Source organism: Lontra canadensis, unplaced genomic scaffold (genome assembly GCF_010015895.1).
Source record: "Lontra canadensis isolate GAN:19392208 unplaced genomic scaffold, GSC_riverotter_1.0 scaffold96, whole genome shotgun sequence".
Classification (NCBI taxonomy): Eukaryota; Metazoa; Chordata; class Mammalia; order Carnivora; family Mustelidae; genus Lontra; species Lontra canadensis.
Genome location: NW_022631090.1, coordinates 2,042,699 through 2,067,887, shown reverse-complemented (window position 1 = coordinate 2,067,887; position 25,189 = coordinate 2,042,699). Strand labels below are relative to the sequence as shown.

The 25,189-nt window shown below is 34.5% G+C and overlaps 1 protein-coding gene and 1 pseudogene across 4 annotated transcripts in view; both read right to left on the bottom strand.

Moving 5' to 3' along the window:
* The window catches only part of COL4A5 (collagen type IV alpha 5 chain), a 224,602-nt gene that overhangs the window by 177,470 nt on the left and 21,943 nt on the right, over window positions 1-25,189 (bottom strand). The gene's annotated exons all lie outside the window — the stretch shown is intronic.
* LOC116854893 lies at window positions 901-1,392 on the bottom strand (annotated as a pseudogene).

Here is a 25,189-nt window from a genome sequence, read left to right as displayed (position 1 = left end):
ACACAGGCTTCTATAGACTCCTTGATGTCTTATGTCTTATGTCATATGTTTAACATTATCAGCCACTTATTTATGTCAGATTTCTCATACCAAAGATTGTGTATGCCTCTCCTTTTTTTAATTAAAAGATTCATTTTTTTTTTTGAGAGAGAGAATGAGCATGCATGGCTGGGAGGAGCAGAGGAAGAGAAATCTCAAGTAGACCCTCACTGAGCAGGGTGCCTGGCCTGGGGCTTGATCTTAGGACCCTGAGATCATGATCTGAGCTGAAATCAAGAGTCAGACACTTAACCAACAGAGCTATCCAAGCACCCCATGCTTTTCTTTTTGACATATATTGCCAAGTCATCAAATATATTCAAAATGCTGTGTATTAATGGCTTAGAAAATACCTATTTAAGTCATAATTAAATCATTTGCCAATCAAATCCATAACTTCAGATACATAGATTTCAAAACCTTAAAAAACAGTAAAATCAGAAATATCCCTGTAACTTGAAAACTGATATACAAGTTTGGTATTCCTTTTTGTACTGGCTACTAATATCTGTAAATAGATCTATTCAAATGAGTTTATCATGCCATTTACCTGCTGGAAAAAAATCTATAAATGCTGTTATTGCTATATTATATATCATATTACATTATAAATTCCATGAACTCAGGCATCCTACCTTTTTTTTCTTCTAAAACTGCTTTATTAATTTCATATTATGAAAATAATAGTTTTCCCCAAAACTGGGTGAAATTGTCCTACTGGACAGAAAGTTTTAGACTGAAACAAAACAGTATTTAATTACAAACTTCTAAGTGGAAATACCAAAAAGGTTATAGAGAAAGTTAATCACAAAACTACAAGTTTCTAGACCAGAGGCCACATTATTAACCTTGGGGAAAATCTTAGGATTCAAGGTACAAGCAAAAGTCATGATTATCAGGTTCAGGAGTTTGGAAGCACTTACAGTGCCTCATTTGTTGCTACTTAGTCTTTCTCCTGATTTCCATCATCTGCCCTATGAACTTTTCCACATCATCTCCCACTTCATTGTGGTCAATATGCCTGTTAGGTATAGCTCATTGAAAATTAGAGACAAGCTGTCTCATTCACCACAGCCTAACATCTCCTCCAGGCTTCTGGCCTTCACCCTCCTCTCCAACTGCACGATTCCTTTGCATTCTACATGGGACCCTGTTCTCTTTTGTTTTCCTGCTGGGCATTTTCCACATTGAGATTTTTCATTGCTTGTTTCTCTTTGGATGCCATGGCTCCTGGGCCTATCCTTGCATTCTCCCCCTCCCAAATCTCTTCACGAGTGCACAGCCAAGACACTTAGACCTGCACACGTGCTCTCCCTCCGACTCCTGTTCTTTGGGGCTGCCCCTGGCCCACATGCCTTCAGGACCACTGGGAGCAGGCACTGAGAAGGGAGCCAAAGACTGCTGGATTTTTGGATACTGTCTTTTTAACAGCTATATACTGACAGGTCCATGACAAAATGCAGAGAAAGTAGTAGGGGCTCTATAAATACTTGTTGAATGAACAATTAACTCAAGAAAACTCAAGTAAAATAGATACTCATATTTCAAGGAAGAGTTATAAACTTACCTAAATGTTTGCATTATTCCATAAAGGGGTATCTCCAGGACAGCCCTTATATTTCTATTCTCTCCTAAATAATCACTTACTCATACCTCCCGAGTTGACTCGCTCCATACCCTCAATTTCTTTTGATTCTGGGGTTAAAACTACCAAATAAGAAAATTTTCAAAGAATACACTCTCCCTCTGATGAATCCTGTTCCTCTAGTAAGTAATCCCCTCCTCAGACCATATTTATTTTGGACCAGAGACAAAAATCTTTACAGTAAATATCATTACAAAAATTCCTTAGTCTATATTCATGTCCTTTCTTTAGTACAGTCAATTTCTCACTTATTCACAGGGTTATAACCTTTAAAATCAATATTAATGCTGTAAACAAAATATTATCTCTTAATTGCAATGGAGCAAGATAAATATACCTTCATTGTGAATGAGCGCATGAATGAATTAATAAGTAAATTAATAGTAAATGAATATTAGTGAGTTTAATCATTGTCAGCAAGCCTAAAAATTTGAAATCTAGGTTAATGTATGAACTTTCATCTGACATCAAAACAAGGAAAACACAAAAGAGACTTATTATGGGTAGAAAAAATCTAAATAATGGATTGCCATACAACGCTCATGGATTGGAAGACTCTATATACTAAATATGTCAGTTCTCCCAAATTGATCTGTAGGTTTGGTTCAATTCCAATTAAAATTCCAGCAAGGATTTATAGACACAAACTAATTTTAAAATTTGTATAACACAGGCCCTAAAGTACCTAAAACTACCTTGAGTAAAAAGAATAAAGTGGGAGGAATCAGTCTACTTAATATTAAGGCTTACTATATAGCTACAGTAATCAAGACAATATGTTAATGGTGAAAAAACAGACACCTAGGGGCACCTGGATGGCTCAGTGGGTTAAGCTTCTGTCTTCAGCTCAGGTCATGGTGTCAGGGTCCTGGGAACCAGTCCTGCATTGGGCTCTCTGCTCAGCAGGGAGCCTGTTTCCCCCTCTCTCTGCCTGATTCTCTGCCTACTTGTGATCTCTCTCTCTGTCAAATAAATAAATAAAATCTTTAAAAAAAAAACACACCAGACACCTAGATCAATGGAACAGAGTAAAGAACTAAGGAATAGATAGATCCACACAAATAAACCCAGATGATTTTTTTTTTTACGAAAGTATAAAGAGCATTTCAATGGAGAAAAGATGGCCTTTTCATCAAATGGTACTGGAGAAATTTAAAATGAATCATGGAATTAAATCTTAGAAATGAAACTATAAAACTTTCAAAAAGATCTTTAGTATCTAGAGCTAGGTGAAGAGCTCTTAGATGACAGCATAAGCACAACACATAAAAAGAAGATATTGAATAATTGAACTTCATCAAATTTTAAATCTTTTGATCTGCAAAAGATCCTGTTTAGAAGAAGGGCAAGGATTGCATGGAGCACTGGGTATTATATGTAAACAATGAATCATGGAACACTACATCAAAAACAAATGATGTACTGTACTAACATAACATAAGAAGATAAAATAATAATTAAAAAATGAAAAGACAAGCTACAGACTGGGAAAAAATATTTACAAACCACATATCCAACAAAGGACTAGAATCTAGAATATATAAAAAACTCAAAATCTCAACAGTAAGAAGAAGAAACAAACCAATTAGAAAATGGGCAAAAGGCAATGAAGAGCCATTTCACTGAAGAGGATACAAAGATGGCAACCAAGCACATCAAAAAATGCTTAACATCATTAGCCATTAAAGAATCACAAATTGAAACCAAACTGAGCTATCACTACACACCTATAAGAACACCAAAATAAAAAGAAGTGACAATAGCATATGCCAGTGAAGGCAAGGAAAAACTGGATCACTCATTTAGGATAAGAATGCTACTCTGGGGGCGCCTGGGTGGCTCAGTCAGTGAAGTGTCTACCTTGGGCTCAGGTCATGGATCCCAGGGTCCTGGGACTGAGTCCCACATCAGGCTCCCTGCTCAGAAAGAAGTCTGCTTCTCCCTCAGCTTGCCGCTCCCCCTGCTTGTGCTCTCTCTCTCTCTCTCTTCCTTTCAAATGAATAAAGTCTTTTAAAAAAGAGAGAATGCTACCCTGTAACAGTTTCACAATATCTTAGAAAAGCAAATACGCAACTACCATATGACACAGCATTTAGCCCCCAAAATGAAAATTTCCGTTTATACAAAAGCTGTACAGTAATATTCATAGCAGCTGTATTTGTAATAGCCCCAAACTAGAATCAACCTAGATTTCCTTCAATACGTGATTGATTCAACAAACTCTAGTACATACATAACATGGAGTATTACTCAGTAATAAAAAGGAATAAACTTGATAATCAGAAGAACTTGGATATATCTCCAGGAAATTAGGCCGATCAAAATGCTACTCACATAAAGTTATATACTATATTATTATATTTATATAACATTTTTGAAAGGACAAAATTTTAGAAATAGAGAACAGATTATGGGTTGCCATGAGTTAGGAGAGTGGGGGTGGGGCATGGAGGTGTGTGTGGTTATAAAAGCGCAATACAGATATCCTTGTGGTGTTGGAACTGTGCAGTATTTTAACTGTGCTGGAGGACACATGAATCTGTATATGTAATAAAATTGTATAGAACTAACACACACACTAATGAACACAAGTAAATATGGTGAAATATGAACAGACTGGTATTTCATGTTAATATTAACATCCTGGTTATGATAGTATACAATAGTTTTGTAAGGTATCACCACTGGGAAGAAATAGGTAAAGTGTACAAAGGATTTCTCTATATTATTTCTTAGAACTGCATGTGAATCCACAATTATTTTAATAAAAATGTAAGTTAAAAAAGCCATTTGAAAAGTTCACTCTGTTATAGAACCTTCTAAATTACTTAATATTAGTAATGACCATAAATTTAATCTCACATTTCAAATTGTCTACATAAATTGAGAATCTTAGTGAGATCAATGCATATAACTTACTACAATGTTCAATCTACCCACCACTGCCCAGTAAATATTTAGAACTGCCTGTGGTTAGAATTAAATTAGAACTTTGTTGGAAGAAAATGAAGAACAGTAAGGAAATATGTACAGTAAGAAAAAAATCTACCTCTTCAATGCTATTATTAGAGAAGCACTTTGAGTAATTCATTTCAATACAAAGTCAATAATATTAGCAGAAAGGAAACTCGAGCAGCATTCGAATAAGACATTACATAAAAGTGAAATAAAAAAATATGTGGAAAACTGTTTTTAAACATGCAACCTCAGAACACCAATGTAAATGTGATTCAATTCAATTCAACAAACATTTTATGAGTATGCAGTTTATGCAAAGCTCTAAGCTAGTGCTAAAGGGGAATACAAATTATATCCTTTAGAAGTTCACAATCTAGTGAGGAAGGCAGACACATAAATAACTAATGACGATACATGGCAGACATTGATAAGTGCTGTAATAGAAGTGATATACAGTTCCATAGACAAAGCTCCGAGAACAATCTGTTGTATGATACGAAAGAGTCCAGACCCCCTTATGAATCAGCCAACACATTTAAATATACCGTGAACTTCTAACCTTCCTACAATGTGTCTTAGGCATTGAGAAAGGAAACTGCAAACACATCTTTCAAATGAGAACATATCATAATTTTAAATAAGTCTATGTAAATTCTAATACATTGGTAAATTTCTAAGAATAATTCTATATTTCTTAAGATATTAAAAAACTTTAAGTACAGTAAGTACTTAATACTAAGAAGTAACAAAATATTGACTTAAATTTCTTATGAATAATTTAAATCATTTAAAATTATGAGGGGATGTTGGTCCAGTTGTTTGTCAACTATGATATGTTAGCTGTATAGTGAGTTAATTGTAAAAAGCTAGTAATTCTTTAAAACATGAAAAATGCTCTGGCTTAGAGTTTGACCTAAAGGTGCTCTTTGGAATTACCCTTGTTCTCTTATGTAAAAAAAAACCATGCCCATAGGTATAAGTTAAGGAGAAAAGATATTGTGCCATCAATCCAGTAGCATCCCAACCATCATAAAAAGGGAATTATTTTTTATAAATATCACAGGTCTTAAATATATGAAAAGATGTTCAACCTTACTCAGAACATAATAAATGCAAATTAAAATCACAAAATCAACCTTACTCAGAACACAATAAATGCAAATTAAAATCACAACGAGATACCATTTTTCACCTATCATATTAGCAAAGATATAATGTTTGATAGCACAATGTGCTGGTGAGGGTTGGGGAAACAAGCACTTTTATCTCTTGCCAGTATAGGTATAAATTGGTACAACCTCTACGGAGAACAATTTGGCAATATCCATCAAAATGACAAAGGCACATACTACCCAACTCAGTAATTCCATTTCTAGAAATTTATCCTATAGATAGTACACATCTGAAATGACCTATTACAAGGTTATTTGTTGCAGAAATATAATAGCAAAAGCCAGGAAACAAGTTACATATTTCTCAATAGAGGATTGGTTAAATAATGGCAAATCCATACAATTGAATAAGACTACATAGCCATAGCTCTTTATGTACTAATATGTAATGATCTTAAGCAAAGTACAGAAAATGTGTAAAAATGAGGAAACATAAGTAAATGTGTAAAAATAAGGAAACATAAGTAAGTGCAAGTATGTTTGCAAGCGTCCATGCTTATATGCATGAAACAGCTCTAAAAGCAAAAACAAAAAAAGTTAACACAGGATGCCTCTGGAAAGGAGAACTATATGGCTGGGCACGAAGAGTGGGAAATTTTTAATTGGATAGGCTTTTATAACTACCAAAATTTGAACCACCTGAATGTATTACCTAATCAAAAATAAATGTAAGCAGAGCAGGAAGTGGGGAGGGGGAAGAAAAACAATCCAAAGTAGCACAGCACATCTTCTTAAGCAAATTATTACAGCTAATTTCTCCTGTCTAAAAAACACCTTGGGGCAGGATAAAAACCAAGGGAAACAACTTATTTCAGTTACAAAATCAGCAGTTGGTCAGGCTGATGTTTGTTTCATGGTATTGTAATTTTTCAAGTTATTATAAGTATTGTTAAGTATTCTAAGTATTTCCCCACTGTTTCCTGGTTAGCTATATGAGAACTTTACCTTTAGTAGGTCTTCCAGATCCAAAAGAGAATACCTGGTCAGAGAATTGACAGTTTGGAATAAATAAATCAACACTGTATACATTTGATGGAATCACATTACAGTACTGTGAGGGTGATTAGTTTCAAATTAGTGTATATGGAATAAACAACTTTGATTTACTTATTTTTCCTCTGAAAACTATCAGTTAACTCTTTATTCTTTCACCCTCTCTTTCTCCCATCCTCCCCCCCGTCTCACACACATACACAATTTTAGAACTCAATATAGGTATTTTATTCTGTGCCCCATGTACAATTCTACTATTGCACTCATCATGCCATATGTAATTTGTCTCTCAAATGAACTGTGGGCTCTTTGAGGGTGTGGAGATTATGTACTAGTCAACCTGGGATATGTATTGGAATGCAAAAGTTTAATGACTGTCTCACAAGCCTCCTCCTCCAAACACTTTCTAATGTAATGATCATTTGCTTTATTCTGATAAATTTAAATTTAAAAAAGTAACAATGATATATTTTCCACATTTTCTTGTTTTGAAAACTTTGGGAAATCCTATATGAATCTTGGACAGTCTATCTGAACATTTGCATATAGGACTATTTAGATTTGGCATTTAGACCAAAGGATAGTAAGATGAAAATATTTTTAAAGTATGTTTTTTGAAAGCATAAACAAAAAAATTTCTGGGGCACCTGGGTGGCTCAGTGGGTTAAAGCCTCTGTCTTCGGCTCAGGTCATGATTCCAGGGTCCTGGGATCAAGCCCCACATCGGGCTCTCTGCTCAGCAGGGAGCCTGCTTCCCCCTCTCTCTCTGCCTGCCTCTCTGCCTACTTGTGATCTCTGTCTGTCAAATAAATAAATAAAATCTTTAAAAAAATTTTATTGGTGCAGCCAGTCTGGAGGTTCCTCAAAAAGTTAAAAATAGAACTACCTTATAATCTAGAAATTGCTCTATTAGGTATTTACTGAAAGGATACAAAAATACAGATTCAGGGGGAATGCAATAGCCAAGCTATGAAGAGAGCCCAAATGTCCATCAACAGAAAAATGAATAAAGATGTGGTGTATATATATATATGTTTGTGTGTGTGTGCATATATATATATATGTATATATATATATATATATATAAATATATACATATATATTTTTATATATAGCTTTATATATATATAGCTTTTATTTATCTATTTATATCCAATACAATATTACTCAGTAATATTTATATTATGTATAAATATATTTTATTTATATATAAAATATAGAGATATAGAGATATAATATATATATATATATATATATATATATAAAGAATGAAATCTTGCCATTTGTAGTGATGTGGATGGAGCTAGAGCATATTACACCAAGTGAAATAAGTCAGTCAGAGAAAGATAAATACTATATGATCTCACTCACATGTGGAATTCAAGGAAACAGATGAACATATGGTAAGGAGGGAAAAAAGGAGATAGGGAAACAGACCCTAAGAGACTCTTAATGATAAAGAACAAACTGAGGGGTGATGGAAATAGGTGGGTGGGGGATGGTCCAGATGGGTGATGGGTATTAAAGAGGACACTTGTTATGGGGCACCTGGGTAGCTCAGTCTGTTAAGCATCTGACTCCATTTCAGCTCAGGTCATGAGACTGAGCCTTGCATTGGGCTCACGCTGGGTGTAAGATTCTTTTTCCCTCTGCCCCCACCTCAAAAAAAGAGAGGGTACCTGTTGTGATGAGCACTGGGTATTGTATGTGATGAATCACTGAATAGTACTCCAGAAACCAATATTGCACTGTATATTAACTAAGTAAAATTTAAATTTAAAAAAATTTTCTTATGCATGGTGTGCTGGTTTGAATAGTCCTCCCAAAATTCAGGTCTACCTCATGTCCTCAGAATGTGAGCTTATTTGGAAGTAGGGTCTTTGCAGATGTAATCAAGATAAAATAAAGTCATATAATATTTTCCAGCCCAGCTGTAATGAGATAATCAACAAAGGCATAAAAATTATTTTCCACATTTCCCAATGTGAGACTCTTTGAGCCAGCTTAGTCACACAAATCCCCAAAAAATCAAGTGCATTTCCATGATCCAGATTTTGATGCAAGATGCAGATCCAGCTATCTATGAACCAGGAGGGGGGCCTTCACCAGACATTGATTCTGCCAGCACTCTGATACTGGATTTTCCAGCCTCCAAAACTGAGAAAAATAAATTTCTCCCCTCATCTATGATACTTTCTTACAACAACCTGAATGGACTAAGATAGTAATTACCTCTATAAATACAATAAAAGAAAAAAATATTATATAATCATCTCTGTAGATGCAGAATTTTAGTAGCCATATTTTATTAAATCTCTCACCTAACTAGAAATAAAAGGTAACTTCTTTAATCTGATAAAAGGCAGCCCATAAAACCCACAACTCACACAGAGTTTCTCAGCAGAGGCACTATTGACATTTTGGCCTGGATGATTCTTTGTCATGCAGATTATGTGGGTGGGGGTACTGTGCATTATGGGATATTAAGCAGCATATCTGGTCTCTACCCAGTAGATGCCAATAACAGCCCCCAATCGTAACAACCTAGAATGTCTCCAGACATTGCCAATTGTCCTCTGTGGGCAAATTTCCCCGCCCATTGAGAACCACTGAACTACCATGACATTTAATAATAAAAACTGAATGCTTTCCCTCTAACAAGTAAAACAAGGCAGAAATAACTATCTCACCACTTTGCTCTCCCTGCTTCCACTGAATATTGTACTAGAGGTCCTATCCTGAACAGGCCAAGTAAACAACTAATAGGCAGAGAAAATTGAAAGGGAAAAGTAAAACTGTCTCTTTTAAAAAATGGCATATAGGAAATTCTGAAGAATCTATAAAAAGTTACTACAAAAAATAATAAAACTGGTACACTGAAATGTATAAGTCATTGCCAAGAAAAATTAAAGAATACCTAAAAAATAAACATACCATAGACATGTAAAGAAAGATTCAGTATCATTGTCAATTAGTCTACAGATTAAACACAATCCAAACAAACTTGCTCTGCCTGATTTCAAGTCTTATAATAAAGCTATAATAATCAAGACTAATCAATAATACTGATTGTGTAAGGATAGGCAAGTAGATTAACAAAACAGAGTAGAGGGTCCAGAAAATGAAAAGTAACTCAATAGGGAATGGATTGTGTTTCCAAAAAGCAGTGAGGGAATATATTAAAAAACTTTTTGGACATCAATAAAATGGTAGAGTAGGAAACTCTAATCACCTGTCCCTCTGCAGAAACATCAAAAAAATCAAGAAGAAACTGTCAAAACTAAATTTGTCAGAACTCTGGAAAATGATTCAAGTTTTACAATAACCAAACAAATGTTGAATTAAGAAATATACAAATTAAAAGTGGTAGAAAATGTCTGTGGTCCTTTGGCTTGTCCTTACCTAGCTGCCTCCCTGGCTCAGTGGCACTTTTCAAGAGGGTAGCCACATTCACTGTGGGACCCTTATCCATGGTACCAGGGGCAGCAGAGCAGATTTCATTCATGAAGAATTGTTTGTCTGTTCTAACCTGCCAGGGAGCCACCTGAAGGACTGATGCAAGGCATTTATCTGTTTCACGTAACTTGGAAAAGACAGGACAGTAGAGCTGTAGGCATCTTGAAAAAACACTGTAAGGTAAAGGAAAAACTCACAGTTGCCTGGAGCAAAAGACTGAAGGTGAGGAATGTGGATAAGGTACCAAAAGCCTGGGAGGAAAAGCAGTGGAGCTTTTTTGGAAAAAACAGGGCATTAAAACATGCCCATGTATACTGAGCAATTTAATAAGCCGGGTATATAAGCCGAGAGGAAAACCCTAAGAAAAACTTAAGCTTTCACTCTAGCTGATCTCCAAGCACAATATAAGGAGGGAGTGAAAGCTAAGGCAGAGTTGCAAATGTCCTGGTTAAGTGTTAAAGGAGTACCATAACACAGAGCCAATGCACAGAAACAGGAGATATTTTTTCTCCCTTCTCTTTTTCTCTTTTGTTCTCCTTTTCTCTCTCTCTTTTATTGGTTCCTGGCATTCAGAGAAATATGTATCAAAACACCATCTCAGCACAAGTTAAAGGAAAACAGATTTTAGTACCACATATGACAAGGGACAGAGGCTCTGCATTAATAGGTTGTAAAAGTCACTAAACAAATGAATAACGGCAGCCCTCAACAATAAAAACGAGGAAACTCTGGTGAAGGGCAAAGTCTGATTTCCAGCTACCACATTTAAAATAATCTAATTGTTTTCAACCAAATATTACAAAGTAAAAGAAAAATGTAGTCTGTTTAAGAAAAAAAATTGACAGAAATTATCACTGAGAAAGTCCAGATGCTGATCATTAGACAAAGACTTTATTTTTATATATATCTTTCTCATTAAACTTTTGTTTTACTGGGTCTCAAAATTAAGTGACAGATTTTTGGTCAAGTTGTTTGCATTAAAAAGTACTGATTTTAAAAGCTAATAACTTAATGGGGTGCCTGGGTGGCTCAGTGGGTTAAGCCTCTACCTTCAGCTCAGGTCATGATTTCAGGGTCCTGAGATGGAGCCCCGCATCAGGATCTCTGCTCAGCAGGGAGCCTGCTTCCCTTCCTCTCTCTCTGCCTGCCTCTCTGCCTACTTTTGATCTCTGTCTGTGAAATTAAAAAAAAAAAGATAAAAGCTAATAACTTAAAATTGCCCCCCCCACACACAAAACAAATGGTCCACAAAAAATTCTCCTTTCCTTAAGAAGGTTTTATGATGCACTGCCTTCATTAACCAATCTTCTACCATTAACTTAAATGGCCCATTGACACAAAGAGTTCTGAGACTGTTCTCCCACCACTGATTAAGACTGGGGTGGCAGGTATTGGGGGTAATATTCATTTAGCCTTCTGAGATTTCTGGGCAGACTTGGTGACCTTGCCTGCTCCAGCTGCCTTCTTGTCCACTGCCTTGATGACACCCACAGCCACTGTCTGTCTCATGTCACCAACAGTAATATACCCCAGAGAAGTTCTTAACACACATAGGCTTGCCAGGAACCCTACTAACAATGGCAGCATCACTAGATTCCAAGAACTTGGGACCATCTTCCAGCTTTTTTCCAGAGTAACAATCTTCCCCTTCAGCTTAGCAAACTTGCAAGCAATGTGAGCTGAGTGACAATCCAGCACAGGTACATATCCAGCACTGATTTGGCCTTGATGGTTCAGGATAACGAACATCTTTGACAGATACATTCTTGACACTGAAATTGTGCCCAGGAAGAGCCTCCCTCAGAGCTTTGTGGTGCATTTCAACAGACTTTACTTCAGTTTTAACATTTAGCATCAACTGGAGCAAAGGTGACTACCATGTCAGGTTTGAGGACACCAGTCTCCACTTGGGTCCACAGGGACAGTACTAATACCATCAATTCTGTAGACGTCCTGGAAGGGCAGACGCAAGGGCTTGTCAGTTGGATGAGCTGGTGGCAGAATGCAATCCAGAGCTTCAAGCAATGTGGTTCCACAGGCATTGCCATCTTTACTAGTGACTTTCCATCCCTTGAACCAAGGCATATTAGCACTTGGCTCCAGCATGTTGTCACCATTCCAACCAGAAATTGGCACAAATGCTATTGTATCAGGATGGTAGCCAATTTTCCTAATGCGGGTGCTGACTTCCTTAACAATTTATTCATATTTCTTCTGGCTGTAGGGTGGCTCAGTAGAATCCATTTGTTAACACCAACAATTAACAATTAATCCAATTGTTAATATCAGTGTGCAAGCATACTTATGGGTCTGCAGGTTCTTAGAGATACCTGCTTCAAATTCACTAACACCAGCAGCCACAATCAGGACAGCACAGGAAGCCTGAGATTTACCTATAATCATGTTTTTGATAAAGTCTCTGTGTCCTGGGGCATCAATGATGGTCACATAATACTTGTTGGTCTCAAATTTCCACAGGGAGATATCAATGGTGATATCACATTCATGTTCAGCTTTCAGTTTATCCAAGACCCAGGAATACTTAAAGGAGCCCTTGCCCATCTCAGCAACCTCCTTCTCAAATTTTTTGGTAGTTCCTTTGTCAATTCCATCACATTTGTAGATCAGATGACTAGTAACGGTAGACTTGTCCAAATGAACATCCCCAATGATGACAATGTTGATATGAGTCTTCTCCTTTCCCATTTTGGTTTAGGTTTAGTAGCAGTTTTTATGACACTTGTGTTCTAGTGGCAAACCCACTATAAAAAAGCTAGACAAAGACTTCAAAACAACTGTTTTTTTAAAAGTTTTTTTTAAAAAAACTATTTATTTATTTCACAGAGAAAGACATAGTGAGAGAGGGAACACAAGCAGGGGGAGTGGGAGAAGGAGAAGCAGGCTTCCTGCTGAGCAGGGAGCCAGAAGTGGGGCTCAATCTCAGGACCCTGGGATCGTGATCTGAGCTAAAGGCAGACACTTAACAACTGATCCACCCAGATGCCCCTAAAACAACTGTTTTAAACATACTCAAAAACCTAAAGAAAACCATGGACCAAGAACTAAATAAAACCAGAAAAACAACATATAAACAAAAGGTAAATATCAACAAAGACATGGAAGTACAAAGAGGAACCAGAAATTCTAGAGCTAAAAAGCACAATATTTGAAGTGAAAACTTCAGTAAATGTGTTGAACATCAGATATCAGGAGGCAGAAGAAAAAGATCAATAAACTTGAAGACACAACAATTGATATTATCCAGTCTGAGTGGCAGAAAGAAAAGAATGGAGATAAATGAGCAGAGCCAGAAGACCTATGGGACACCATCAAGCTGAACAAAATATATACTTTAGAAGTACCCAAGAAAACAAAAAAGAATATTCAAATATTCTTTTTTAAAAGTATTTTTATTTATTTACTTATTTTGAGAAAGAGAGAGCACACATGAGGCAGGGTAGAAAGGGGCAGTGGAAGGGGGAGAGAAAGAATCTCAAGCAGGCTCCACACTCAGCACAGAGCCTGATGTGGGGCTCAATCTCATGACCCTGAAATCATGACCTGAGCTGAAATCAAGACTCAGATGTTTAAGCAATTGAGCCATGCAGGTGCCCCTAAATATTCTTTCTAAGAATATTTTAAGAAATAGTAGCTGCAAACTTCCCAAGTTTGATTATACATGAATCCACACATTCAAGAAGTTCAATGAACTCCAGGTAGGATAACTCAAAGAGATCCAAGACACATCCTAAACAAACTGTCAAAGACAAACACAAAGAGAATCTATAAAGCTGCAAAAGAGAAGCAACTCAACAGAAGAGATTTTTCAAAAGATTAACAGGTGATTTCTCATCAAAAACCATAGAAGCCAGAAGGCAGTGGAATGACATATTTAAGTACTAACTGTAAAGGAACACTGAAATTCAAGAATTGCTTATCTAGCAAAAACCATCCTTCAAAAATTAAGACATGCTTAGATAAATAAAACCTAAGGGTGTTCATTGCCAGTAGAACTGCCTTACAAGAAATGTTAAAGGAATTTCTTCAAGCTGAAATGAAAGGACAGTAACTCAGAGCCTTATGAAGAAATAAAGATCTCTGGTAAAGGTAGTTATATCGGTAAATATAAAAGCCAGTATATTGTATTTTCAGTTTGTAACTCCTCTTTTTATTTCATATATAATTTAAAAACTAAATGCATAAAAAAGTAATTATAAATATATGTTACAGGGCACACAATGTATAAAGATGTAACTTGTGAGAAGATAATATATCAATTCAAATCAGATTGTTATAAATTTAGTAAACTAATTTAATTTTATTTTTTTAAAGAATTCATTTATGTGAGAGAGAGAGAGAGAGATAGCAAGGTATAGAGAGCATGATCAGGGGAGAAAGTGAGAAGCATGCTCCCCACTGAACAAGGAGCCTGACACAGGGCTTGAGCCCAGGACCCTGGGATCATGACCTAAGCCAAAGGCAGACACTTAACTGACTGAACCACCAGGCACCCCAGTACATTAGTTTTAATCCCCAGGGTGACTACTAAGAATATAAGTAAAATGAATAAATAAAAGGGAATGAAAAGAGAATAAAAATGGTACAATACAAAAAAATCTATTAAGCACAAAAGAAGAAATGAATGGAGAAAATGAAAGGCAAAAAGGGTATAAGACATACAGAAAACAAATAGCAAAACAGCAATAGTAAATCCCTTTTATAAGTAACTATCTAAAATGTAAATGGATTAAAATCTCCAATCAAAAGGCAGAGATTGGCAGAATGGATTGAAAGTTAAAAAAAGAAAAAAGATATTCCATGCAAATAATGACCAAAGGAGAGAGAGGGGGGCTGGCTATAATATCAAACAAACTGGAATTCAAGTCAAAACTTGTTACAAGACACAAAGAATGGCATTATATATACATATTTTAAGTTAATGCATCAATAATTTATAACAATTATAAACATACACAGCAAACAAAAGAGCCCCAAATATATGAAGCAAATATTGACAGACTTAAAGACAGAATTAGATAATTGTACAATAATAGTTGGGAGACTTCAATTACCAAGTTTCCAACATGGACAAAACATCTAGACAGAACATTAGTAAGAAAACAGAGGTCCTGAACAATACCTTAAACCTAGACCTAAAAGACAAATATAGGATAAGTCATTCTAGAGCAGAATACACATTCTTCTCAAGTGTACATGGAACATTCTTCAAGATAGAACCTATACAGGCCACAAAACCAGCCTCAATTAATATAAAAATACTGAAATCTTACAAAGTATATTCTCCAACCACAATGGAATGAAGCTAGATTTCAATAAAAAGGAGAAAAACTGGACATGAAAATTAAACAATGCACCCTTAAACAACCAAAGATCAAAGAAAAAAATCACAAAGGAAATTAGAAAACACTCAGAGAAGAACAAATATGAAAACACAACATACCACAACTTATGGAATGCAGTAAAGGGAGTGGTGACAGGGAAATTTATAGCAGTAAATGCCTACATTAAAAAGTAAGAAAGATCTTAATCAATCAGCAACCTACCTCTGCACCTTAGAAAAACCAGGAAAGAAGAGCAAACTAAACACAAAGCTAGGAGAAGGAAGTAAATTCTAAAAATTAAAGTGGAGATAAGTTATATAGAGAATAGAAAAACAATGGAGAAAATCAAGGAAACCAAAACTGGTTCTTTGGAAAGATCCACAAAATCAACCAACCTTTATCTAGACTGAAAAATTAGAAAAGATGTAAATAACTGAAATAAATAATGAAAGATGTAACATTATTACCAACCTTACAGAAACAAAAAGGATTATAAGAGAATACTATAAATACTTGTACACTCAAAAAATTAGACAACTTAGATAAGCAAATTCTTAAAAACAGACTATCAAAAATAATTTAAGAAGAAATAGAGATGGAACTAGAGAGTACTACGCTAAGCAAAATAAGTCAGAGAAGGAAAATTCCATATGATTCACTCTTATGTGGAATTTAAGAAACAAAATAAGAAAACATGGCGGGGGGGGAGAGAGAGAGGCAAGCCAAGGAACAGGCTCTTAACTATAGAGAACAAACTGATGGTCACCAGAGGGGAGGTGGATGAGGGGGTGGGTTACATAGGTGATAGAGATTAATGAGTACAGAGTATACTTGTTATGATGAGCACCAGGTGTTGTATAGAAGTGTTGAATCACTATATTGTATACCTGAAACTAACATTACACTGTATGCTAACTAATTGGAATTTAAATAAAAAACTTTAAAAAATAGTTGAATGGATAAAGAAGTGGTATATAGAATGAAATATTATAAGCCATAATAAAGAATGAGATCTTGCCATTTGTGCCAGTTGTGTATGGACCTAGAGGATATTATGCTAAGTGAAGTATGTCAGAGAAAGACAAATACCATATGATTTCACTTATATGTGGAATCTAAAAAACAAATCAAGTGATCAAATAAAAGCACAAACAGACCCTTAAATACAGAGAACAAACTAGCAGTTGCCAAAGGGGAGGTGAGGGGTATGGGCAAAATAGATAAAGGGGATTTAGGCATACAAACTTACAGTTATACATAAATCTCAGAGATGAAAATAAGCATTAGGAATATACAATAATACTGTAATAATGTATGATGACAGTGACTACACTTACAGTGGTGACCATTGAATAATGTATAGAATTGTCAAATCACTATGTTGTACACCTGTAACGAAGATAACATCTTATGTGAATTATATTTCAATAATTAAAGTAAAAAGAAAAAAAGAAAAAGATAATCTGAACAAGCTTATAACAAGTAAAGACATTGAATCAGTAATTAAAAAAAAAACCTCACAACAAAGTAAAGTCCACAATCACATAGCTTCACTGGTGAATTCTACCAAATATTTAAAGAAAATTTAATACCAATTATTCTCAAACTCTTCCAAAAGTAGAAGGGGAGGTAATACAATCTAGCTCATTTTATGAAGCCAATATTATCCTGATACCAAAGCCAGGCAAAGACACTAAAGAAAATTACAGACCAATATTCCCCATAAAAAACAGATGCAAAAATATCTAAACAAAATACTAGCAAACTTAATTCAATAGTATACAAAAAGGATTATACACCATGACCTGGTGAAATTTATCCCAGGAATGCAAGAGTGGCTAAACATAAGAAAATTAATTGATATAATAGGCCACATTACAGAACAAGGAGAAAAAAAAAACACATTAACAGAACAAGGAGGAAAAACCAAGTGATCATCTTGATACAGAAACTACATATGACAAAGTCCAACACTCTTTTTTGATAAGTGCACTCAGAAATTAGGAATAAATGGAAACTTTCTTAACATGAAAAAAAGTATTTATGAAAAACTCACAGCTATCTCAATACTCAACGGTGAAAGATTGAAAGTTTTTCCTCCAAGATCAGGAGTAAGACAAGAATGCTTGCTTTCATTATTTCTATTCAACATGGTACCAGAAGCCTTTGCCAGAGTAATTAGGTAAGGAAAAGAAATAAAATACATTCAAATTTGAAAGGAAGAAGTAAAACTATGTCTGTTTCAGATGACATGAGCCTTTCTATACAGAAAGTCTTGAAGAATCTACAAATAAAATATCAGAGCTAAAAAAATGAGTTCAGTGAAGTCTTAGGGTACAAGATGAACACAAAAAATCAATTTTGTTTCTATATAATCATAATGAAAAATCTGAAAAAGAAATTAAGAAAACAATTCAATTTGCAATACCAGCCAAAAGAATAAAATATCTAGGAATAAATTTAACCAAGTAAAGGAAAGACATGTACAGAGAAAACACTAATGAAGGAAATTTGAAAAGACCCAAATAAGGGTGCCTGGCTGGCAGAGTAGAGCCTGGTTCAGTTGGTAGAGCATGCAACTCTTGATCTCAGGGTTGTGAGTTCAAGCCCCACACTGAGGGTAGAGTTTCCTCTTAAAAAAAGGAAAAAAAAAAAGACCTAAGTAAATGGAAAGACAACTTGTGTTCCTGAATGGAACAATATTAAGATGGCAACGTCACTGAAAGCAATCAACAGATTCAGCGAAATCCTTATAAAAAATCCAAGAGCCTTTTGAGCATAAATGGAAAAGCTGATCCTCAAATTCATATGGAATTGCAAGGGGCCCCAAATAACCAAAATAATCTAGAAAAGGAAAAGAAAGTTGGAGGACTCACACACCCCAATATCAAAAGTTACTATAAAGCTATGGTTGGTACTGGCATAAGGACAAACAAATAGCTAGTGGAATAGAATTAAGAGTCCAGAAATAAACCCATACATCTATGGTGAATTGGTTTTTGACAAGGGTTCCTAGACAATCCAGTGAGAAAAGAACAGTTTCTTCAACAAATAGTGCTGGGACAACTATATATTCACATGTAAAAAAATAAAGTTGGATCTCTACCTCATGTCATTTACAAAAACTAATTCAAAATGGATCAATGATCTAAATATAAAATCTAAAACCATAAAAATTTTGTAAGAAATCACAGAAGTAAATTTTTATGATGTTAGATTTGACAAAGAAATCTTAGATATGACACCACAAGATGAGCAAAGAAAGAAAAAGGATAGACAAATTGGACTTCATGAAAACTTAAAAATTCTGTGCATAATAGGATATTATTAAGAAAGTAAAAAGATGACCTCCAGAATGGGAGAACATATTTGCAAATCATGTATCTGTTAAGTATCCAGAATATATTATAGAAGTCTTATAACTCAACAAGAAAAAGACAAACAGTCCAATTAAAAAATAGGCAAAAGCCTTGAATAGACATTTTTCCAAAGAAGATATACGAATAGGGAAAAAGCACATGAAAAGATACTCAACATCATTAGTCATTAAAAAATACAAATCAAAACTATAATAAAGTAGTACTTCATTAACAAACTAAGATGGCCATAATATAATAATAGTAATAACAATAAAACAAACTAAAAACTGTTGGAAGGAGGTGGGGAAATTGGGATGCTCATGCATTGCTGGTAGGAATTTAGAATGGGTCAGCCCCTGAAGAAAACAGTGTGGTGGTCCCTCAAAAAGATAGAATTACCATATGGCCCAGTAATTCTACTCCTAGGTATATATCCCAAAGTACTGAAAGCAGGTACTCAAATAAATATATATATGTATGTGTTCATAGCAGTGTTACTCACAATTGCTTAAAGGTAAACATCCCAAATGTCCGTCAATGGATGTGTGGATAATCAAAATGTAGTATATTCATAAAATGCAATATTATTCAACCATAAAAAGGAATGAAGTACTGATAGATGATATGATAGGGATGAACCCCAAAAACATCATTCTAAGTGAAAGCAGCCAGCCACAAAATGTCACATAATATATTATTCCATTTATATGAAATATCCAGAATAGGTTAAATCCACAGAGACAGGATGTAGATTGGCGGTTTCTAGGGGTTGGGGGAGGGGGCTGGAAATAGGGAGAAACTGCTTAAGTATGAGGTTCTACTTTGGAGCAATAAAACTGTTTGTATCTAGATAAAGGTGGGGTGATTACATAACACGGTGAATGTACTAATTGTCACTGAATTACTCATGTTAAATGGTTAATTTTATATTATGTAAATTCCACAATAATTTTTTAAAAGAAATGAACCAGGATCCTTATGTACTGTACACAAAATAACTCTAAATGGTTCAAAAGTTAAAAGCATCAAATATATAGAAGAAAAACAGATAAAATTAAAAACTTTCATGTAGTTAAAGGCTTCTTATACATGACACAAAAAGCGATAATGATAAAAGAAAAAACTGATAAACTGGACCTCATCAAAGTTTCAAAAAATCTGGGGCACCTGGGTGGCTCAGTCATTAAGTGTCTGCCTTCCTCTCAGGTCATGATCCCAGGGTCCTGGGATGGAGCCCCACATTGGGCTAACTGCTCTGCGGGAAGCCTGCTTCTCCCTCTCCTACTCTCCCTGCTTGTGTTCCCTCTCTTGCTGTGTCTGTCTCTGTCAAATAAATAAAATCTTTAAAAAAATTTTTTAATCTAATTGAAACATACTGTTAAGGAAAAGAAAATACAACCCGCAGAATGGGAAAAATACTATGTGTGTGTGAGTGTACATATGACAAAAAGTTTGTACTCAGAAAATAAAAACCTTCAATTTAAGAAGATAAGCAATACAATTTTTTTAAATAGGTGAAGATTACAGAAGACACTTCATAATAGAAGACATCTGAATGGTCAGTAACTACATGAACATATGCTCAACATCAGGAAAATCAAAATAAAACAAGATACCTCCTTATATCCACTAGGATGGCTAAATTAAAAGGATCCCATACACTGCTGGTTGGAATGTAAAATAGTATAATCACTTTGACAAATATTTCAGCAGTTTCTTGTAAAGTTAAATACATTACACACTCCATTCCTTTGTATCTACCCAAAAGAAATGAAAAATATGTGTACAAAATGACTTGTACACAAACATTCACAGTGAAAGAGAGCAGATCAGTGGCCTCCAAAACAAAGACAGGGTAAGATTTTACTGGAAAGGGCTACAGGTGAACTTTTTGGGGTAATAAAACTATTCCATACCTTAATTATTGTGGCTATATACATTTGTCAAAATGTAGTAACTGTACAATTAAAATGGATGCAGTTTATTGTATGTGAACTATACTTCAAAAAAAGTTGATTTAAAACAAAATAGAAGAGAGAGGAGCCTGAATCCTGAATTGGGACTTGGACCTCTTCAGTAAGATTTCCACCGGCAACTCCCATGAGGGACGCTTCATTGAGGTCCCTGTCTGCGCCAAGGAATGCGGAGGCAAAACATTGTTGGAATAGCTAAGTTATTCACTTGTTCCCTTAAATTTACTAAATGGCATGTTGTATTTCCTGAAATATTCAAAGTATTTATTTAAATTTCCTTTGGGTAGAAAAGAACCCCTCAAATTAGTTTAGGAATAGTAAACTTACATATATGTAACAAAGATAGATAGAAAGATAGATAGATATACACACCAATATACATACCTATATTTTAGTTATCTAAATATTTAGTTTCAACCCAATAAATAATTTAATAATTAAAAACCTTAAGAAGCTTCCTGGAAATCAAATTTCTCTAAGTAGTTTTAACAGTTCTCCCCTATAGCTAAAGATAAACCTACTTTCTTGTTGACACTTAGTTTTAATTTTCTCTTTACAACTACCTCCACTCCCCCATTTTCCTGTCTCTCTTTTGGTCCATTTCATCTCTAATCAGGTAACAATATTTAAGGAATTGTATTTGTTTTTTGAATATATCAAATATAGGTATATGCATTATTTAACTGACATGTCTAGCCAATACCTTTAGAAATAAAGTAAAAAAAAAGTTCTTTTAAGTCATCTTTCCACTTTATGGTAAACACCAAAGATAAAGAAAGATAATCAAAAAGGAAAAATACAAAATACAAAAATACAAAAATTACTATGCCTAAGGAAAGGCAATTAGATGTCACTGAATTATATTAAAAGAGACTACAGGTCCTATGGAAAATCACAGTTATCACTTATTTAACACAATGTGGTACACATTAAGACACTTTAGGTTGGTATTAGCTTAATTAGTAGGTGGAAGAGTCATGACTTAAATTAAGCCTGATGTCAACAATCATGCTCTAAAACAAACCATTACACTATTCCAATATAGTAACTTTAGAACCAACTATTGCAGGGGCTCTGTACTCCCACAAAAAGAGAGGAACTTGTTCTACCTACTGCAAACAACAAAATGCTAAAGCAGTCCATCATTCTAATTCCAGGTGTTCAGAATAAACTATTTCAGCATTCTCTCTACCCCAGTTCTCAAGTGTAACCTAACTTCCAAATCCTGCTCTTTCCATAGTTTCCAGTGATAAAGTGCTACATTAACGCAAGGAGAAGGAGCAAAATGTGCCTCCCACACTACACTTTGACTACCTGAAAAAGGAATGACAGAGAAATGTGCAGAATCTTTAAAGAAGATGGATAAAACATGCCTAATAGCATGCCACTCTCACTGTACACAGCTGCATTCACCTGTACCCTTTTCTGGACAAAATTAGAAAATCTACATCCTCTCAGCAATACAAATCCTAAAAGTGTATCTTCTTTCCACAACACTGTCTCTTTAGGCTAGGTTGTGGAGTCAACTCTTAATGACTGAAGTTGACAATTTTCTTTCTTAGGGAAATTATAACTTGGGGACATGTATCAGGACAGCAACAGGAAATATGATTCAGTATTTCCAATCAATATTGGGAAAAAGCATAGTTAACTATTTAAAATTATTTTATGAAGGCTTTGGAATAAATTATAGAACTTACAAGTAATTAAAAACCAAGACACTGTTTTTAAATGTTTATTAAAGAGTTTCTACATATTTTATAAATTCTAAATATTCCTAGGTCAACCACAAAACACTCAGTTAAAACATAAAGATCTGGAATTCTTTTTTTTTTTTTTTTTAAGTAGGCTCCACCCCTAGTGTGGAGCCCAGTGCAGGGCTTGATCTTACAATCCTGAGATCAAGACCTGAGCTGATATCAAGAGTTGGATGCTAAACCAATTGAATTGCCCAGGCACCCCTGAAATTCTTTTTTTAACCAGGAAGGAATTTGTATTTTATAGAAATTTCTCTGTCAATTTATCTAAAGATTTTGGGTACATCCACAAAAACCTAAAATAAAAAATAGGTTTCATACGTGTATTACATATTTTGCTTCAAATATAAGTGAAAAAGTTGGATCCAGCATTCCAAATATCATTTTTTTAATTTCATTTTTTCAGTGTTCCAGGATTCATTGTTTATGCACCACACCCAGTGCGCCATGCAATACATGCCCTCCTTAATGCCCACCACCAGGCTCACTTTTTTTTAGTACTGACAAACTAAAAGTGGAAAAGTATTTGTTACTCAGTGAAGGAAAAAGATAAGGAGAATAAGTGTACACTTTATATGAAAGAGTTCAAATTAAAGATGACTCATCTTCATTGTCTCCAATGACAGAGTTATTACTGGTATTAGGTTATTGTGTCAGCCTCTGGAATTTTTTACTATAAAAAAAGACCCACTGAAGTTCTATTTTAGAAAAGCAGATAAAGGAAAACTCTAAAATTGACCTGAAATGTTTATTGAAATTATAAAATCCTGTTTTAGTTTCTTTCATTAGTTACCTATATTTTTTTCCTTTAATAGTGATGGCATGAAAATAGTTACCTATAAAAAGTTTTTCAACTGTTTAAATCCAAAAATGTTGAAATATACAGCTGTAAACTAATATTCAATATTTCTTAACATTTTTATTGCAAAAGTAAATATTTACTATAGATAAGTGAGGAAATACAGATAAGGAAAAAAACTTAAAATTTCACTATCATCCTCTTAAGTCTTTTTTCTCCATTTAATTTTGAATAAACATTTATCGTGGAGATGGAACATTAGGCCCTTGAGTATTCCACCCAAAATGAACCAAGTTAATGTCCCTATGAGTACACATTTCCATTAATTGTGATTTAAAGAGAACCTATGTCTATACTCTTGTTTTCTCTAACAATTTACATTTCTACTAATGTTTACACCCAATAAAAGTCTTTACAGAATTTTTAAATACCATGAGGTAAGAATACCAATGAAAAACTAGACGTAAGAAAGACTGAGAAAAAGGTTATCATCTGAAATAATTTAGTCCCTTTTGCTTCTAGAATATTTTCAGTTTTGTTCAGATTAAATCAGGACGTGATTTTAAAACAAAGCCTGGGTATGCTAAGTGAAACAAGTTAGACAAAGCCAAGTTCTGTATCATTTCACTTAAATCTGTTACCTCTAAAAAAAAGGAATAAACAAACAAAAAGCAGAATCAGACCTATAAATACAAAGAACAAAATGACAGTTGCTAGAGGAAAAGACGGTGGGTGATGGCCAAAATGGGTGAAGGGAAGTGGGAGATATAGGCTTCCAGTTATGGAATGAATAGGTCATGGGAATAAAAGGTGCAGCATAGGAAATATAGTCAATGGTGTTGCAATAGCATTGCATGGTAACACATGGTAGCTATGCTTAGGAGCAAATCATAACCATTTAAGAGTTGCTGGATCAGTATGTTGTATATCTGAAACAAATGTAACATTGTGTGTCAACTATTTCAAATAAAAACAAACAAAGCCTGGGTAAATAATACTTATGATGCCTCTTGAAAATCAGAACTTAATTTTGAACTTTGTTTTTTTATCATATTGACAAATTCAAATTATAATTCTTTAACCATCTGGAGAAAAAAAATTTCCCTTTCCATATCTGTGTATCATGGAATACAGGGAATAAAAATGAGAATATAGATGTGAAAATCTATTAGGAAACTGATAAGTTTATGAGCCCATGTTTTTAATATAAAGGTTGTCAATCTGCAAATTCAAATGTGTCAGTCATATTAGTCAAGAAAACAAATCCAAGCCCCTGAAGAGGAACCTCTTTTCCAGCCTCTAAGAAAGGTGACCTTTTTTCAGTTTAGTCTCATTTGTTATTTTACAACATTAGTCTGTGGTTTTTTTCCATTATACAGTATACACAAATGAAGGCATGAAGGCAGTGATAAGGTCTAATGAGCTTGTGACATAACAAAAAGAAGTCTTTATTGCAACTGTGGAGAAAAATGAAATGCCCAAATGCTGTAAAAGATAAGCAAGCAAACAGAACTGAGAGAGGTGACAGCAAAAAATGAATTTATCCACTATTAACCAAATTACTATAAACTGAGTATACTCACTCTGAAGTAAAAGTATCTTTAAAAATTAAAAATCCAGGAACTGACCATAAGAACTAGAAAAAAAGCTGTTATTTTTCGTCTTCCAAAATGTATCCAGCATCTCCAGGGAGCAA